Source organism: Hydra viridissima, unplaced genomic scaffold, assembly GCF_058129835.1.
Source record: "Hydra viridissima isolate aposymbiotic clone 2 unplaced genomic scaffold, HvirCarnegie_v1 scaffold_13, whole genome shotgun sequence".
Lineage (NCBI taxonomy): Eukaryota > Metazoa > Cnidaria > Hydrozoa > Anthoathecata > Hydridae > Hydra > Hydra viridissima.
Window position 1 is genome coordinate 9,987,766 of NW_028324312.1, and position 18,708 is coordinate 10,006,473.

The window sequence follows — 18,708 nt, forward strand, 5'->3', positions numbered from 1 at the left end:
TTAGTTATTTTTTTTTTCATTGTCAGTAAAAATTTTGAAATTCAGTTTCCCCATCTTATAACTGGTGGGCTTCTCTGTTTCAGCTAATTTAATAGCTAATTTTTATAGCTGATTCACAGGTAAACATTTATCAGCAACACACATAACCACAAATCTTTCATTTAAATACCAATTGTGCTTTTTAAGTGATTTCAGTACGGCTACAGCTGGTTTAAAACTGAAGTTAGAATATTGTATCATTTCATTAATAGTTCCTTACTAGTATTTTATCATGTAAATTTTATAAATACCTCAAAAAATATATATATTTTTTACCACAAAAAATAAATTTGTTAGTTTACTTGGTTTCCCTGCAATCCGACCCAAACCTGGTATTTTCCGATGGGATTCATCAACGGGATTCCCTTCTGGATTTCCAGTAAGCGCGCGCAGTTCATTCTTAAGCTTACTTTAGAGCTTGTTTAAAAGTCTTTTTGAAGTAAAACTAAGTTTTTATAAGCTGAAAATTTTATAATCACTTCGCCATTTAAGTATAATTTCTAAGAGATCGGCCAAAGTCAATCTAGTATTGTTCCATGAGTCAATAAACTCAATACAATAATAATTAGTCAATACAATAATAATTAGTCAATAGTATTAGTAGTTGCTTGTTTTCAATACAATAATAATTAGTCAATAGTGTTAGTAGTTGCTTGTTTTCGTTTGTTTATGACTTTCTTTTATTGCAAGCTGCTGAATACTTTAAGTTTCTGTTTGTATATAATAAAACAGTGATTCACTTAGAAAAGAAAATGACCCAAATAAGAAATGTGAAAGAAAAAGAAAATACATTTTTTAATAAAGTGATTACATAATCAGATTAGAAATTGACAAATATATCTAAAGTAACATCCATGAAACAGACTTTTAAAAAGAGCTGAGATATAATTAACATAATGCATTCCAATATATACATGCACATTAGACGGGCTCGAAATAAGCAAATTTTTATTGATGCTTTTGGGGTAGAGTGGAAAAGTTGTCTCTATACATATGTAAATTCTTTTTAAAATTTCAACACCCTAAAACACTGTCGTCTGTTCAGGAAGGGACTTAAAATTTCAAAAATTTAGTAAATTTGCCCTAATTTCATACTTTTTAGAATATTTTTAAAGCTTCTTTAAAGTCGTATTTATGTATGGTTAGATATTGTGCAAAGTTTGATGCCCCAAGGATAATTTCCTCTGTTTTGGTAAAGAGTCTGAAATTACCCCAAAATCGACAAACCCTTTATTTTTTCATTATCTAACTAAAACTTATGAAGAATAAATTCGAACTGTTATACACTTGCATACCATTATAAGAATTAACAAATAAATATAAAAATATAAGAGTACAATATTGGGTGTTTTAATGGGTCGTTAGGTTTCTAGACTTTAGAGTGGAGAAAATAAAAACGTTTCGTTTGTTATGACCACACGCTTTCTTTTAGGCTTCCGTAACCAATTTTAATGTTCTTTCCGCAGCTTGTGTGTGGCATGTAAAATTTGTAAAAGTCAAGTCAAATGGTATTGGTTCTTGTAGCATTTGCTTTTTCAAATCTTCGGTAGACTTATTATTTACTATTAGTGGTGGAGTAACTTTGCTAGACGACCGATTGATTAGATCGATGTAGTCGTTCGCTCTAAAGTTTGTTTTCGGAATACAGAGCTTTTTAATCCAACCATCTCATTTGGCTCTCCTGCTTTTATGACTCTTTGAATGCCGAGGGCTCGGACACGTGTTCTCTTATCAGTTAGCATTGCGAGTACAATGTTTTGTGGAGATGCAAAGTAAGCATTTCGAGAAATTACTGGGTCAATGACGTTACTGTGTTCCATCTTCAATTGAATGATGGATTTTGATGCGAAACAAAGATGGTACATACGCCCTATTTTATTTGATGGCTCTGTGGCGGAAACATAAAATCTTAATATCCTGTTGGCTGTTCTCAACCAGCGGGACATGTTTATGGGGCCTAAATCTCGCTTAGCAAAACTGGTGGACATGCACCTGAGCTAATGGCGAGAGAAATATCCCTCAGATGCCTCGGATCCTTACTGCAACTCGTTGAAATGCAGTTGACAAATAGCCTATTGCACCAATCTCCCGATCTTCAGTTCAAGGCAATGCAGTGCACCCCATTTTGAATTCTAGTATTTACAACCGTTTCATCACACTCTAGAATAAAATATGTTTTAAACCTTCGGGCACGTATGGTGTGGTATAGTTGTAAATACTTTCAGCAAGTATAATTGCGTGCATGGTTGGCCTGAAGTCAATCCAACAATCAACCTAGGGTGTTTTATGTTTTCTTCAATCGTTTAAAGGTAATTAATTTTGCTTTTTTGTCAAAAGAGGCTTTATAAAGATAACAAAAAGCCCCTTTAAAACTGCCCCGTATTCGAAAGTATTATCTCAATGCCATATGATCACTCACTACAATTCCTGAAACATCAGGATTAGCCAAAATGTTGATACTTGTGCGTTTCTAATTGCAACGACGGGCAAGATCTGGAATGCCTGTTGCGAAATCAACTTTGGAATATCAAGCAGAGGAGGCTATTAAGTAAAGTTTTGAGTTGACGTCTTAAATGGTTAAAAAAGTGCGATGTCGACAGTTCATCCGATTCTTTACCTCACCAAACAACTCCTTTCCTTTTCCAGTTGTATATAAATAAAAATCAAAATGAAAGCTTGGATTTTAACTCTTTCATAACCCAATGCAGCAATAAAACAATACAAAAAGTAGATTAATTTATACAAAAAGTAAAGTTTAAGCAACTGGAAGCAGCATAAAAAACATCAAGTTGTAATATCTTTCTTTATTGAATTCAAGTTATTTAAAAACTACTATTGAATTTTATAAAGTGCTAAAATGATTACAGCTAAGAATGAAAACTTTTAAAATTATTCAGTTTTCATAAATAGATCTATGTACATTAAACAACTGAAAGTCTTGAGGGAAACAAGTTCTCAAGTTGAGCAGTTGAGTTCAGAAAGTAATATTTCCTGATACCCATTTTGAAATAAGAATAAAAAAATTTTCAGTATTATAAAACAAAACTAAATATATTTTGAAGATCAAAAAGAATTAAATTGTTACGATCCGACGTAATATGCAGAGAAACTAGTGACTTTGTTTGAAACAATCCATCGAATTCCTTTCCAGGGATTGTAAAGAGAAAAACGATCGCCTTTATTTGCATACGTCACGATGCTAAGAAAACTTGTGATTCGATTAGAACTCCACGTTCTTGATGCAATAACTTCGTTATTTTTTTTTAGATGATAGCTGATAAATTCAGGAATAGTTGAGTTAATTGCTAAGCGCAGCTACGTGAAAAGAAATCTCCGTCAATAAAAGGTTAATCTTTTGTTTCAATGCAAGTATTAAAATGTAGTAATAGAGCATTAAAAAATAAGAGAGACATGAACAGGAAGGATTGATTCTCTGAATACATTTACTCATGCCCCAGAACTAAAAGACAAACTTAACTAAAATGCTATAATAAGGAAAGAAAAAAACTAAATTTCAGGTCACCAGTAAAAAACGTTGAGTACGTGAGTATTTACTTTTGAAATCTGATTTGTTAAGAAAAGCTTTAGTGAATGTTTATTGTTGAGCCTACGTAATTATTTATTCTTTTTCAAACACATAGCAATGTAAAATCAAATACCATAACGTTCACTTGATAAAATCCTTCAACATAAACTTCTATATAAGAATTGTGATGCAACGAGATTGAGCCAGTTTTCTTTACAACTTTCCACACCGAGACTGCTTCTAAATGCGAACGGCTCTATTTTAGAAAATTACAAAACCTTTTGACTTCATTTGATATTAGTGATTCGCATGCCATATATCTAACATTTCACTTACCGTCAAAGGCGATTATTTTCATGTTCAGTTCGTCTTTCGGACCAAGCACAATCACTTCTTGGATCTAAAAAGCGATGATTTATATAACAGTAGCCTTTTAAAGTTGGTACTGAAATGAAATGTTTGTGTGAACTTTAAAGTTAATAGGTCAGTAACAGCAAAGGCTAAAGGGTTTTTTATGAACAGAGAAGGAAAATGAACAGGATTTAAAATTTAACTCACTCTTTTTTCATCTGTATTTTGTAAATCTAAAGTTAAAAAATAAAGGTATAAGAAGAACAAAATTTTTTTTAAAGTTATTTCTCTAAGTTTTTACGTCCTTAAGTTTCATTTTCATAATATTGCTTCCAACCTTTATTTTCTTTTAGCATATAAAACAAAAATCTTAACTGACCAACAAAGTTGGTTTGCTCAAATCTTAGTTACTTTCATGCAATTTTTTTTTTTTTTTGTATTTTTATATATAAAGAAAATTAAATTTAACTAAACATCTTATGCAGCATGAATATAAATATTAAATCTCTCCGTATTTTCTCAGAAACTATTTAAATTGCTAATATCTTTATTAAAATTCGAAACTTATTAAGCGTAAATATTCATTACTTACTCATCCTATCAATATGATTATATTTTATTCTCTTACCTGCAATGTAAATGTAATTGTTTTCAATTTTATGATTGAAACGGCATTTCAATACAGCTTGCTTGAAAGCACTTACAGACATATATTTGCTGTCATAGGTGCTTCAAAATTACTATTTTGAGTCAATAAATGGGACATTAACCAACAGAGTGGTGTTCATTAACAAATAGGGTTGCTCGAATGATCCTTTGAGAACATAAACTGTACTTACAATTTTTTTATAAAATACAAATTTTATAGCGCATAAAAATTAAGCGCATAAAAAGAAATCACTGATGCTAACAAATCAGTTCCATTTTGTTTTACTTTTTCTTATCAAGTCAAACAGCTTGATTATTTTAAACTTCTATTGTATTGATAGAAACTTTGCAGCTTTGATTTTCACAGTTTGTAAAATTATAATCCCTTTTTTGATTTCTTCTTCTTTTTCCAATCCAATTTCCAATGCAAACGTTTTACGCCAAGTTATTTTTTTATAGTCATATATTGATACTTGCAGACTATTTTTTTCTTGTCCGTTTTTAAACAACCCATGCTTTTTGCACCTCGCGAAAGTTTAAAAAAACTTCAGAGAAAAGCCCATTTGGGAAATCAAATTTAAAAAAATTTAAATTACCTTGAAATAGATTTCGAAGCAGAAATAAAAACAAAAAGGTTTTGAGTCTGATTTTTTCTTTGTTCCTTTGCAGAAGAGAAAAACGCCAGTTTTGTTGTTCTCAACTGAAAAATATTTCACAGTTGAGCTGTACTGGTTGTAATTTTCAGACTATTTGCCTTTTAAGCCAAAAAAAATGCTGTCTTTTTTTGTAAGGTTGGTTTGAGAATGGGTGCTAAGAGTATGTGTACTAAAATCCTTGTCTTTCCTTGGATTTTTTCCACCTTCCCTGACCCAAAACAAGCCCTCTTTGTTCAAGATAGCATTCCATGTCACATGGCAAAGACTGTGCAAACCTAGCAAGTTGAGATCACGAATATTTGGCCACAATATATCAAGCACATGCTTGCTTCATTTGAATTATCTTGATATTTTCATGTGGGTGTACATTTAGGCTTGTACATTGGCAGTCCTGGAAATCCTAATATGAGCTGAAATGCCTTAGTAATAAATTATGGCTCAAAAGTTGGCTCGGAATCTAAACTGCGATTGCAGCTGATGGTGGCTACAATGATTTAATAATATCAAATACTTTTATCTTTCGCTTTATTCTTGTAAATACCCATTTGGTGGGCAGATTTGAAAAAAAAAGCCGTAAAAAAGTAAAGTTTTCTTTTTTAGTGACGCAATCAGTATGGTAAAGCAAATAAGAAAACTTTGCAAATTTTGTACCGCACAAACGTCTGCAAAACTCTGTCTCTCAAGTCATGAGTTATTAACTGTTTATAATATAATTAACTTTTCAGCAGTTTACGATTTCAGCATGAAAGCTATCAACAAAATTAGTTTCATTAATCCACTGATGTAAAAACGAAATAGTTTTTATTCAAACTGTTATTATTCAAAAAATGCCGACAACTTTCACTTGACTTTTGAAGAGTATAATAAAATGCATAAAAATTTTGAAATTTCCTATGTTGGGCTTTATTTTAAGTTTCTGATAATCATGTTATGTGAAAAACTTCAACCTTAAATACACGGTATTTTCAGCTAAAAACTATTTGCGAAACTATTCTCTTTTTAAAATGCCGTAAACAATTTGGTTTAAGGGTTACAGGCTTCTATAGACTAAAGTTTTATTTACCGGATTTCCGGAATCGGTATGCATTAGATATAAGACTTTAAATATGTACTTTTGATTAATTTAATGTCAAGGTCACCAAACAAAACAATTTCTGAGATGTAAAGAAAAACTTTTGCCATAAAGTGACATGGTTAATATCTTTTTTTAAAATGCTTGTGCTTTAATTTGAAACAATATATTCAAATTGCAAGATAAATTTGTAAAATTTTTTACCATTTAAAAGTTATTCAAATAATTAACATTACGATATCATTTACATTTAGAGGTTAATTTCAAACTGTTAGGTGTAAATATTGAAATATTTTAACAGCAACACTTAGCAGATTAAGGGTGAATATTAATCTCTGAAGAAAGAAACTCGTTGCTTTGAGCCTTACCTTGCACTTGCTTCTGTGCATTTTGGTTCTAAAACAAAAAATTAATGAAATTAAAAACGGAATACTTGTTTATTTAGGAAAGAATCATAAACAGTGTTCGTGATCTTTTTAAAGGAATAATTTGCAGAACGTTACACAGAGCTGATTAAAAGTTTAGCACATTTAAAATTTCAATCATTTTCTTTAAAAGTGAAAAAAATAAGTAAAAAATAAGAACTTTTCTTATTTTAAGATCGAGTTTTATTCTTTTAATCTATTCGGAGAAGCGAAAATCTACAATTTATGATATATGCTTTAGTTATTTAGTTTTCTAAGTTTACGTTTGAAGCTGAAAAAAATATTTTCAAAAAAGAAAGCTCATCAGTTTAATACGCTTCAAATCAAATTTTATTTTACAGCAGAGTTATAAAAAGCTCAGCTCTTTTTCTAATAGTTTTGACACTTTATCATAAATCATTATATATAATAAAATATAATAAAAACAGATGGCCAGTTTGTTCGACGTTGTTTTCCATACTTAGCTGCAATGGAGAATCATCTGGCCAATACAGTCGACATACTGCTGTCTAGTCACAGAAAATAAAATCATGGGACGGCATTGCTCCATCTTTTCCTCTCAGTTCCTTTATTAGTTTATAATTCTAGAATTTTGTCTCATCTGAGATTATTTCGACTTGCAAAGGGGCGGTTTACAGCATTTTAAGGGCATTTTTAAACTGATAAAGTGACTTACTGCTAATTCGACAAAATTGATAAAACTTGATTATCTGTACTAATAGAATATTGCGATAGCAGCGAACAGGATACCGTGATAACTATCCTAGTATCAAGGTTTAAAAAAACTCATGTTTTTGTTGAAATCCTTTCAAAATAAGTGATGTGTTAAATTTCTTTGTTATTTTTATGCGAAATTGAATTGATCATATATTTAATTGAATGTAAAATTAGAGAAAGAAAAAAAAAGTTTTTCACATAGTATTTTTTTGTTGCTTTTTTGATTTCTTAAACATTGATTGATTTGAGCATGCTGTCACAGATATCGCCTCGTTTTTTTAAATAATATATAGCTACTGTGAATTGACTAGACAAAGTGTAAAAGCGACTTCTTAGACCACCTGCTTTAAAATCATTATTACTACTGTAAGTTTTATCAGAAAACCGGTTAAATTCTGTGTAATAAATGGAAACTCTGTAGTTCAAAAAAGCGGTAATGATAATTGATGATAATTGATGATAATTGATGATAATTGATGATAATTGATGATAATTGATGATAATTCACGTTTATTTTACTAAATGTTTTAAGTATCAGAAGGTTCTTTGTCTGAAAGTGCCATTGCAGCCAGGAGCAAGGCCAGCAAAAGCGCATGATTAGGTTATGCACGCTTAACTTATTTTGCCGAAAATACTAGGGATACAGCTAGTCATTTATTTACATCATTTGAGTATAGATACATATACTGCAATGAGAACAAAATGCTAGAAGTATGAAAGCCAGAACGAAATGATGATTCAGCTGATATCTGTTTTTAAGGTAAATATAGGAAAAAGCTACGTGTATCTTTAAATTTAGTTATTTAAAGGTATTGCTTAAATTTGTTAATGATAAGATTTTAGAAAAATGCTGGTTGTAGCCAATCTATTTTCATAATTAATAATTTCATAATTCACATAATCAACGCAGTATGTTTTTTTACATTTGCAGTTATAAAAAAAGAACCAATTGCCAGAAAATTTGAAACATAAGAATCCCAATTTTTTATGTTTGAGAAATAATTGCGTCAATAAGCCTAAAATTTACTCAATTTTGCTTTACATTTTTGTTTTCCTCAAAAAAGTGTCTAAAATCCTATTTCTACTTAGGGATGCATAGTGCCATTCTCGAAGGCTTCTTGTAAATATTAAATGTTGCTCCACATAAGGATTGCTGAGACATGTTTAAAATGAAAATTTTAATTATATTTCAGTTATATCTATTTATTACAGTAAAAACAATTTTTCTTGAATGCGTAATTGTAAGAATTAGAAGTCGATAATAATTAATTTCTATAGAGTTTCTGTCTGAAACTATACTATTTACTATAATCATAAAACTTTATCAAGTTTTTTCAAATTTAATGTTTGAAAAAAAAAATGAAAATTTTATTAAACCATGCCTTTTTTAGAGGCTTTACAGCTTCACTAAGTTTCACATCACAACTTTTACATAACATAATAACAACCTTAGGGCCATTCTGTCGAGAATAACCTGACATAGTGAAAACTTCTTTATCAATAAATTTTAAAGCTTTTTCCGTACAAGATACTTTATCTCCTAAATATGGAAGATCATTTACATCTAGTAAGAATGCATCTAATAAGCAACTTTTAAAAAGTATTATTTTCATATCTACATATTGCTAAAAACCTAGCTTAGCATCAGAACCTTCATTCTGCAATTGAAGAGAATGGAAATCCTGGAGTTTCATTTTACTTTTATTTATAATAAAATGCTTATATTTTCATGTTAAACAAAAATGGAAATAGCATAAATAAGAGACAAAAGATCCTATAACCCTTAAAAAAGATAAACTGATATACCAGTCTTAGATTTTTAATTATCAAAAATTGTTGTTATTATTATTATTAGTATTATTATTATTATTATTATTATTATTATTATTATTATTATTATTATTACTATTATTATTATTATTATTATTATTATTATTATTATTATTATTATTATTATTATTATTACTATTACTATTATTGTTATTACTATTAATATTACTATTACTGTTGTTGTTATTACTAGTATTATTACTATTATTATTATTTATATTCTTATCATTTTTATTATTATTATTGTTGTTATTATTATTATTATCACTATTATTATTATTATTATTATTATTATTATTATTATTATTATTATTATTATTATTATTATTATTATTATTATTATTATTATTATTATTATTATTATTATTATTGTTATTATTACTATTACTATTATTGTTATTACTATTAATATTACTATTACTGTTGTTGTTATTACTATTATTATTACTATTATTATTATTTATATTCTTATCATTTTTATTATTATTATTGTTGTTATTATTATTATTATCACTATTATTATTATTATTATTATTATTATTATTATTATTATTATTATTATTATTATTATTATCATTATTATTGTTATTATTTTTATTATTATTATACAAACTAAATGATAAGTTAGGTGTTCATAATATTACTTATAATTTCACGCAATATTGATTATCAGATGTTATAAACCGTAAAAAATATTAACAATATATTCCTTCTACTTATACTACGCTGTATTGAGCACTCTTACTGAAAATATTAGGATATTCTCTACATAATATATATATATGTATATATATATATATATATATATATATATATATATATATATATATATATATATATACAAAAATATATATATATATATAAATGTTGGTGTAAAACTTTGCTTCCGCCATTTTTCGATAGGTGGCGTTAGAGATATGTGGTGAATAGAACTGTCGGTTCTAAAGTGTAATTTGGTAACTTTATGTATCTGTCGAAAGCACCACTTATATTAGGAAGTGTTGCTGTTAACAGATGCATAAAGTTGTAAATTTAAATGAAATTGCTTCTACAATATCCCAGTAATAAAAAAAAAAGTTCAGTTTCGGTTTCAGTTTCGAAAAATTAAAAAAAAACTCGGTTAAGCTCATAATAAAAGAAGAAAATAAAAGAAGAGAATAAATAAAAGATAGTTGCGTTAAAAATACATTTTTTTTAAATAATTGAAATTCAACTTTCTTAAAGTCTGTGTGATTTGTCCAAAACTCTTAGTCTCGCCTAACCAGTCACATCAACTTCTTTTCATTTATTGAAAATAACAGCAATATAACCATGTTATAAGCTTAATTTTTTATAGATATACAATCTTAATATTTTAAGAAATAACGCGGATGGTAAAAAGAAATTGAGATCATTTACTAAAAGACTTTAGTACACGTTTAACTTGATATATAATAAATAATACAAAATGTCAACTAGTTTTTTATATTCCTGGAGCATAATGGTTTCATGTTTTGTGAATTACTCTATTTACTATATTGCTGTAGTCTTCCAGTTTTATGAATATTACAGAATTTTCTATTTGGGCATAAAATTTCTGGATTTTTAGGGTTCTTTAGTATTCTTTTAGAGCTTCTTTAAGATTCACATAGAAAACAAATACTTTTGAAATATATAACTTTTTTCGTTCTTGGAAGTCAGATTACAAGTTGTAGTCATAGAGATTTATTTGAGATGTATCTACACTCCTTTTTTATAAGTCAACATTTAATATAACTTTATTTTTTCTATCACTATATTATTAATTACTATGATAATATCTAATTACTATAATATTATCTAATTACTATAATAATATTATTAACTATAACAATATTATTACTTTAATAGTATAATTAGTATAATAATATTAATTACTATAATAACATATAATTAATATAAAAATATATAATAATATAATATAAAAATATCACTATATTATTAATTACTTTAATATCAAGTAATGTAAAACCAATAAAAAAAATTCTTTTGCTTGAAGAAAAGCAGAAGAGAAAACATTTGCGATAAACCTTGATTGATGGTTAGTTAGAAGAAATAGACAGTATAGAAATTTAATTTTGCATTATAAAGTTTGCCTATAGATTAGTGCGATTACTGTTTGAACAAAAAAATTTTATGAACTGTTATCCAGGAAAATTTCCGATACTTACTTTTAATTGTCCTGCATGAACATCTCTTTCCAACCTGTATTGATTTTGCAGATCTCGCAAACTTATCATTGTTTCATTGGATTTTACCTGCAATTGGCCAACCCACACGCAAATACCGATTTGCAATAACATAATTACTAAAAGCATGTAAAGATTGGTGTTGCAAAGAGTCATTTTTTTGGGTTTGGTGGTAGCTTTCAATATAGTTTCCATCGTGTGCTGTATTGCTTAATGTTCTTAGCAATCTTTCCTTATAACATATTTTTAGTTAAAAACTAGCGCGGCATAAATATGGCTCTATCGAAAGCTAGTTTAACCCCTGGACAAAGAATCGAAACTTAGGGGTTTTTTTGCGATTGAAATATATTATTCAACAAAAAAAACCATCAAAAAGTATTATCAGGAGATTCAAGGAAAGGGATTAATGTGTTTCTAAATTTCTTAGAAGTTTTTTATACATTTATCTTGCGTCTTTCTTTGAGCAATTAAACTAGTATGTTTTTTTATTCAGATAAGTGACGAATGTCATACAGGAAAAGAATATCAGGAAACAGGAACTAAACTGTTAAACATTTTCAAATACAATGCTCCGACAATCTCCTCGAAGGTCAACGTTAATAAACACATATTTGCAAAATGACCAAAACCAGCGAAGAAGTGGTTAGTTATAATATATTATTTATTTTTAAATATAAATATATACATGCTTATATAAATAATTTTTTAGAATACTATTATAAAAAGATTTGCATATTGACAAATATTATTTATTTTCATTTTCAAAAGACAATTCCAAGTAGCAACGTTCATGTGGATTGACAACGGTTCGGTTCTGGCTGCGGAATATGACCAGGCCTGGCATGCCAAACCTCATGCTGTAACGCCATGCTTATCGGGTAAATATGGTCCAGGGCTGGCAAACCATTGCAGGATTTGGCGTTTCAACGGACCACCACTGGTAAATTCTTAAAGATCCAATGCTTGTTCACAGATTCACCAGAGCAGAATCAGTGACGGCCCACAAACAGTAAATCGCTATTATTAGAAAGCTCCTCTTCATCAGTTTTATATGCTGCATGTACATATCACTCAAAAATCGAAACAAAGTTTTAGATTTCTAATTTGTTCATAATATAAAATATTAATATAATATCTATGATATAAATTATAATATAATTAAATTATGCAATGTAAATCATTATATAAAAAAATCAAAAAGATTTGATTTACATACATTTAATTTTCTTCATAAACATTTAATAAAGAAACATTTAATTCAGAAACATTTAATAAAGAACTACCTATTTTAGAATTTTTTTATTATTGTTATTTTTTGATGATGATAAAAAGATTTTATTAATAAATTATTTGTATCATCATCAAAATCCCTTTGAGAAAGATTTAGAACTAAAATGCAAAATCAATCTGTGTACATAATTTATGCCAAGTTGCAATTATACAGTATGCGATAAAATTATTCATAAAATTTGTATCGATAAAACAAAAATTAAGGTGATTTAAATAATTTTAATTAAGACTAAAAAAACGTGTTTTTGCAAAAGCTATTAATAATATTAACTATAATATTTGCAAATTTAAATCTTTGTTAAATTGTTTTGATTTTTGAAAGTGAAAATTATTTAAATTTTGAAATATTAGGAAGTGTCAGAAGCATTTATACCTCTCAAAGTTTTATTAAGTATACCCGAGTATTTTGTTTTACAGTTGATTAATATTTAGTATGAAGTCCTTGGGCATCGATTGCTGCTTGCAAGCGACAAGGAATACTATTAATTAAGTTTCGTAAATAGTTTGGAGGAATATTATGCCAAGCTGCCTCCAAAGCTAAAAAGAAGTTTTGTTTATTGATATTGTGCTCATCCTAATTCGCATTATCATCCAAATAATACCATAAGTTTTCAAATGGATTGATCAAACAATCCAACGACTTTAATTTGTTTTCAAAATATTTTTTGGCAATTATACTGGTAAGGTTCAGATCATTGTCAGGTGGGAAGGCAAATTGATCCGTTAATCCTAATTTATTGACGGAGGGTATAATGCTGTTTTGCAAAATATTTACATATCCAGCTCCTGTTAATTTTTCTTCAATTTGAACTAAGTTACCAACTCTATTATAACTAAAACACTCTCAAAAAAGTACATTAGGACCTCTATGCTTGATGATTGATTTTACAGTTTTTTGTCTAAGCGTTTTTTTGGAATTCTGTAGTCTGAATTTACCTTCATCAGATCATAAAACTGATTTCCAGAATTCTATTGGCTTTTAAAAGTACTTTTCTGGCTTTGCAAAAAAGCACTTTTTAGAGCAACTAGAATTCTGGAAATCAGTTTCATGATCTTTCTGATGCATCTTTGGTTGGAGGATTTTTTCATAATGCTTCTGTGAATATAGATTATCCTTTGTAGCTGAATACAACACATAAGTCAATAATAAACAAATTACTAATAATAAAAATGACTTCTTACACTGAATATTAAGTTGACACTTAAAGTCACAAAATGGTTTTTTTAAGCTAACCCTGTCCTGACCAATTAAATATAATTATTATATTATTTATAATAACTATAAAACATGGGTTGAGGAATAATTCATGAGCGTTTTTTTCAAATTTCTTTTAAACTAAAAAACTACAACGATTTAATCAATAATATACTCTCCGTTGTTGCTTACGACTTCCTCCCATCGTTCAATAAGTTTTTCGATGCCTCGGCGATAGAAATCTTCCGGTCTTGACTCAAAGAATTAGTCCAACCAAGCCCTCAATTCCACGTCATTATTGAACGATACACCGCGCAAAGCGTTCGAAAGCGATCGAAACAGATGAAAATCTGACGGCGCCAAGTCTGGAGAGTATGAAGGATGAGGCAGCACTTCCCATTCGAGTTCTTGAATCGCGGCTTTGGTCATATTGGCGATGTGAGGACGGGCGTTGTCGTGTTGCAGAAGAACGCCATTTCGCCTATTTTGTCTTTTTTGCTGAATTGCTTCGTTGAGTCGGTGCAGTTGTTGAACGTAGAGCTCCGCATTGACTGTTTGGTTGCACTCAAGCAGTTCATAATGAATTATGCCTTCCCAATCCCACCATACACACAACATGATCTTTCGAGGATGAAGGTCTTTTTTTGCTCGCGGAGTCGCTTGTTTTTTGTGGGCTGAGCCATTCTTTTCGCTGCTTCATATTGACGTAAAGGCACCATTTTTCATCGCCAGTGACAATGCGGTAAAGAAAACGCTGTTTGTGACCATGTGTTGAGCGATGACGAGCGAGCAAACCGGCGGCGATTGTGGAACGTTGATTTTTGTTGTTTTTGCTCTAAGTGTGTGGCACCCAAGCGCCGAGTTTCTGAACCTTGCCCATTGAGTGAAGGTGGTTCACCACAGTTTTTTGATCACAATCCATCAGCTCCGCCAATTCTCTGGTCGTTTGACGTGGATTTTCGTGAAGAAGTTGATTCAATCGCTCTTCGTCGAACTCAATTGGTCGACCGGTGTGTGATCCGTCCTTGGGGTCAAAATTCCCATTTTTGAAGCGCGAAAACCAACGGCGGGCGGTACTTTCAGGCATTGCTCCTTCTCCATACACAGCACAAATCTCACGAGCAGCTTCGGCGGCCTTAACACCTTGATTAAATGCAAAAAGCAAATGGTGTCGAAAATGCTCAGTTTTGTCCACTTAACATTCCATTTTAATGATCTGAAAATACACAAAAATAAAAAAAACTAACAAATCAAAACACACTACCTTGTAGAGCAAAACATTCTCTTTCAAACAACATAAAACATTTTGCCAATGCATTTTATTTCTGCGTGCATTTTTAAATTTGAAAAAAACGCTCATGAATTATTTTATAAATATAATTTATAACCCAATTTTAAGCTATCCCTGTCCTGACCAATTAAATATTTTAGGAACCTCATTTTCAAATAAGCAGAAACCATGTCTAGCAGCTTCTTTTACACTTTGACCACTCTTTGAAGCAGCTCTATATGCTTGCATATAAGTGTATATATATATGTATGTATATATGTATGTGTATATATGTATGCCTAGGATTATTTTATACGTAAATGCAATAAACGGATATATTTAATAAGAATATTAAATACAAAATATAAATTCTTTAACTTCATATATCATTTTATTTATATATTATTCTTTGTAATATTCCAGCTCTCAATTTCTTTTGGGTTATTATTCAAAAGAACTTTAAAAACTATTTAAAGGAACATTTTGATAAGGGCATTTTGTATGCTATCAAAAAGTGTATGATATATATAAGTATATCTTTAGATTTTAATATCATCCCTTACAGTTTAGAAATAATAACTCCTAATTTAAAATATAAATGCTTGTAAAAACACCTTCATAATGCATTATTTAATAAATCTTTGAATAAAGAAAGATTTAATTCATCTATTATACTTTTTTACCTGTATTATATACTGTTATACTTACTGCTATGTATATTATGGCTACAGTTATACAGAAATTAAATAATTTTATCACGATGCCAAGTTGCTAAAATACTTTTTTTGAGAAAGAAACTCAGTTGCCTACCATGCAGATGTTTTATTGACCTTCTCGTACACAGCATTGTGTAGTTAAGAACTAAAATATACATATATTGTATAACAAATGCTAATTATTTGAAACTTGAGATTTTTACACTAATAATACACTACTAAGTTGGTAGCTGCCAACAGTTGTAAGTTGATTAGCAATTATGATTTTAGACCTGATAACTAAAAAAAGAGTTAACATACAACAAGTTATTTTAAGAATATGTTTTGTTAAACAAAAAAATATATTTATATTTGAAATTAAAGAAAATGTGTAATATTCCGTTATAATAAATGTTAAGTTAAACAACAAAGAAAGATGGTTATTTGAAACTTATGAATTATCATCAATTTCTTAATTTTCATAGTTGCCGTTCGTTTATGCTGCGAGAGTCCAAAACTGGCTTCCAAAATTTGGCGTAAACGCTATCTACTCGGATGATTAAAGACATGTCTGGCTCAAATTAATGTTCGGTTTCACCAATAAACATTTCTTTTGAGCATAACATTTTTTTGTCAAATAAATCACTGAAATGAACTTTACCAGGCGGAAGATGTTAAAAATTAAAGTATTAATTTTTTACGGCGTTATGGGTTATGACGGATCTTGACTTATTTGAAAAGAGATATTACATATAAAAATAAACAAATTGAACTCTATGCACAACTTTTTCAGTAATATTTAGTCTTGTACAAATCGATAATTAATTTTATCCACTTGCGCAACTTGTGATTTGTGATACGATGAGAAAATCAGACATTTTTTGTAAACTTCTAGCGTCGCCCGGAACCCGACTAAAAGGAGCGAAGATCATTATCGATGCTTAGAGATATAAAGTCGATTAGCATTTTAAAGCCTTTTATCTTTTTGTTGGGTGAAACCATGTGACCAAATTGAGATTTTTATTTAACCAGATCAGGTTGATGATGAATAACAAATGTTGAAAAACTAATAAATAGGTAATAAATATGAGAAATGAACCTCTTCTGCCTCTGGTAAAAAAAAATGAAATTAATTAAATAATCAGTAAAAAAAAAGTATCAATAACGAGAAATAAATCTTGTTTAGTAAATATTTAGGATTATTTGTTGACATTTGTTTGAGAGATTTAAACTGACCAATGATTTTTTAGATTTTTTAATTCTTTTTAGTTGTTTCAAGCAAAACAAAAATCACTATCTACTTTGAAAGTTATGCATGAAATTATGTTTAACCAGTTGTCTTGTTGCTACCTAAGTTTATTATTTGTTTCTTGGTTATATATATATATATATATATATATATATATATATATATATATATATATATATATATATATATGGCTTATGTGTTTCCATCTTTTATAAGAGTCAATTTTATATGAACAGGAAAACATCAAATATTATGTATTCTCAACCCAGCAAGCACACAACGATGAAATAACGTTGATCGACGTTGATCAACGTTATTTCAACGTTGTTTTAACGTTGTGTGCCCGCTGGGTAACTACAAATACTATTTTGTTATAAGAAGATTTCGTTGGATTATGGTTACCAGCATCATCAGCTTGTAAAACATTTTAAGTTACAAAAAGCAGTTTAGAATTAACTGACGTCAGCAGTTAAATGGCTTCTTTCTTTTTTATCCTTACGTAAAAACGTGAAAAATGGTGTCCAAAATTTAGTTTTTTACAAATTGCCCATTATTGAGATTAATTCCGCTAATTAGAGGGGAACATTGGTGCCTCTGTATCTCAAAAGCCTCACTGAACTTCCGATCAAATGTTTTTGTCTCTACTTTAAGAGTTTTAGTTTTCTCCAAATTAATTTCTTCTGAACATAATTTACTATGTGTGGCTATTGCAGACTGATGATGTTTGCCCTTGTGTAAGCTTTTTGATGTTATTGCGTTCGAGTTTTAATTGTAATTTTGATTCGCCAGCGTATTTTTTTAAACAGTTACATTCAATTAAGTAAGTTCTAGGATGGCTATTGCGTGGTAATTTATGTTTATTTTTACACGTTAGCAGTGATCTTAAACTAAGATTAGGTTTAAAAACTACTCTATATCCAACTTTTCTAAATATTTTTCTTAATTTTGGGGACAGTGATTTTGGTATTCACGGTAATAAAACTGTATGGAGGGTGTCACAATCGGTTTTTTTTTTTTTTTTTTTTTTTTAAGGACTGTTTTTTACTAATTTGGTTTGCAATATTTACCAGTTGGCGTTTGTCGTAACCATTTTCGTTGAACGTTTGAATTAGAAAAGTTATCTTGTTTTTTTAAATGTAAAGCACTGCATATGGATTGAGCTCTGTGAACGTAACCTTTAGGTATTGCGCTTAAAGTTTTGGTCTCGTGATTTGAGAGAGGTTTTATTTCAATATTCGTAATGTTTTCTTTCCTGTAAACTTAAAACTCGTAATTACCTCTTTGTTTTATTTACTGCCTTTACATGAGAAAGTTTAAGCTTTATTTTCGCTTTTAATTTCGATTGTGTATTGTATTGCAGGATGTTGTTTATTCAAAATAAGTTAGAATTATTCTGCTTCCTGATCTTTTGAAAATCTAACATGACTATCATCAACATATCTTAGATAGGATTTTAAATCAAGAAAAGGGTTTAGTGTTTGTGCAAATGTTAATGAAAATGCTTCTAAATTTATAAATAAAATCATTAAATTATTAAT

The 18,708-nt window shown here is 29.0% G+C and overlaps 1 long non-coding RNA gene and 1 pseudogene across 1 annotated transcript; one reads left to right on the forward strand and one right to left on the reverse strand.

The window, feature by feature from the left end:
* LOC149880416 (uncharacterized) overlaps window positions 1-18,708 on the reverse strand; it is a 26,500-nt pseudogene continuing 7,792 nt past the window's right edge.
* On the forward strand, window positions 12,021-12,567 carry LOC149880417 (uncharacterized). Its single transcript, XR_016446492.1, has 2 exons — window positions 12,021-12,113; window positions 12,240-12,567. It is a non-coding gene; the product is annotated as an uncharacterized LOC149880417 (long non-coding RNA).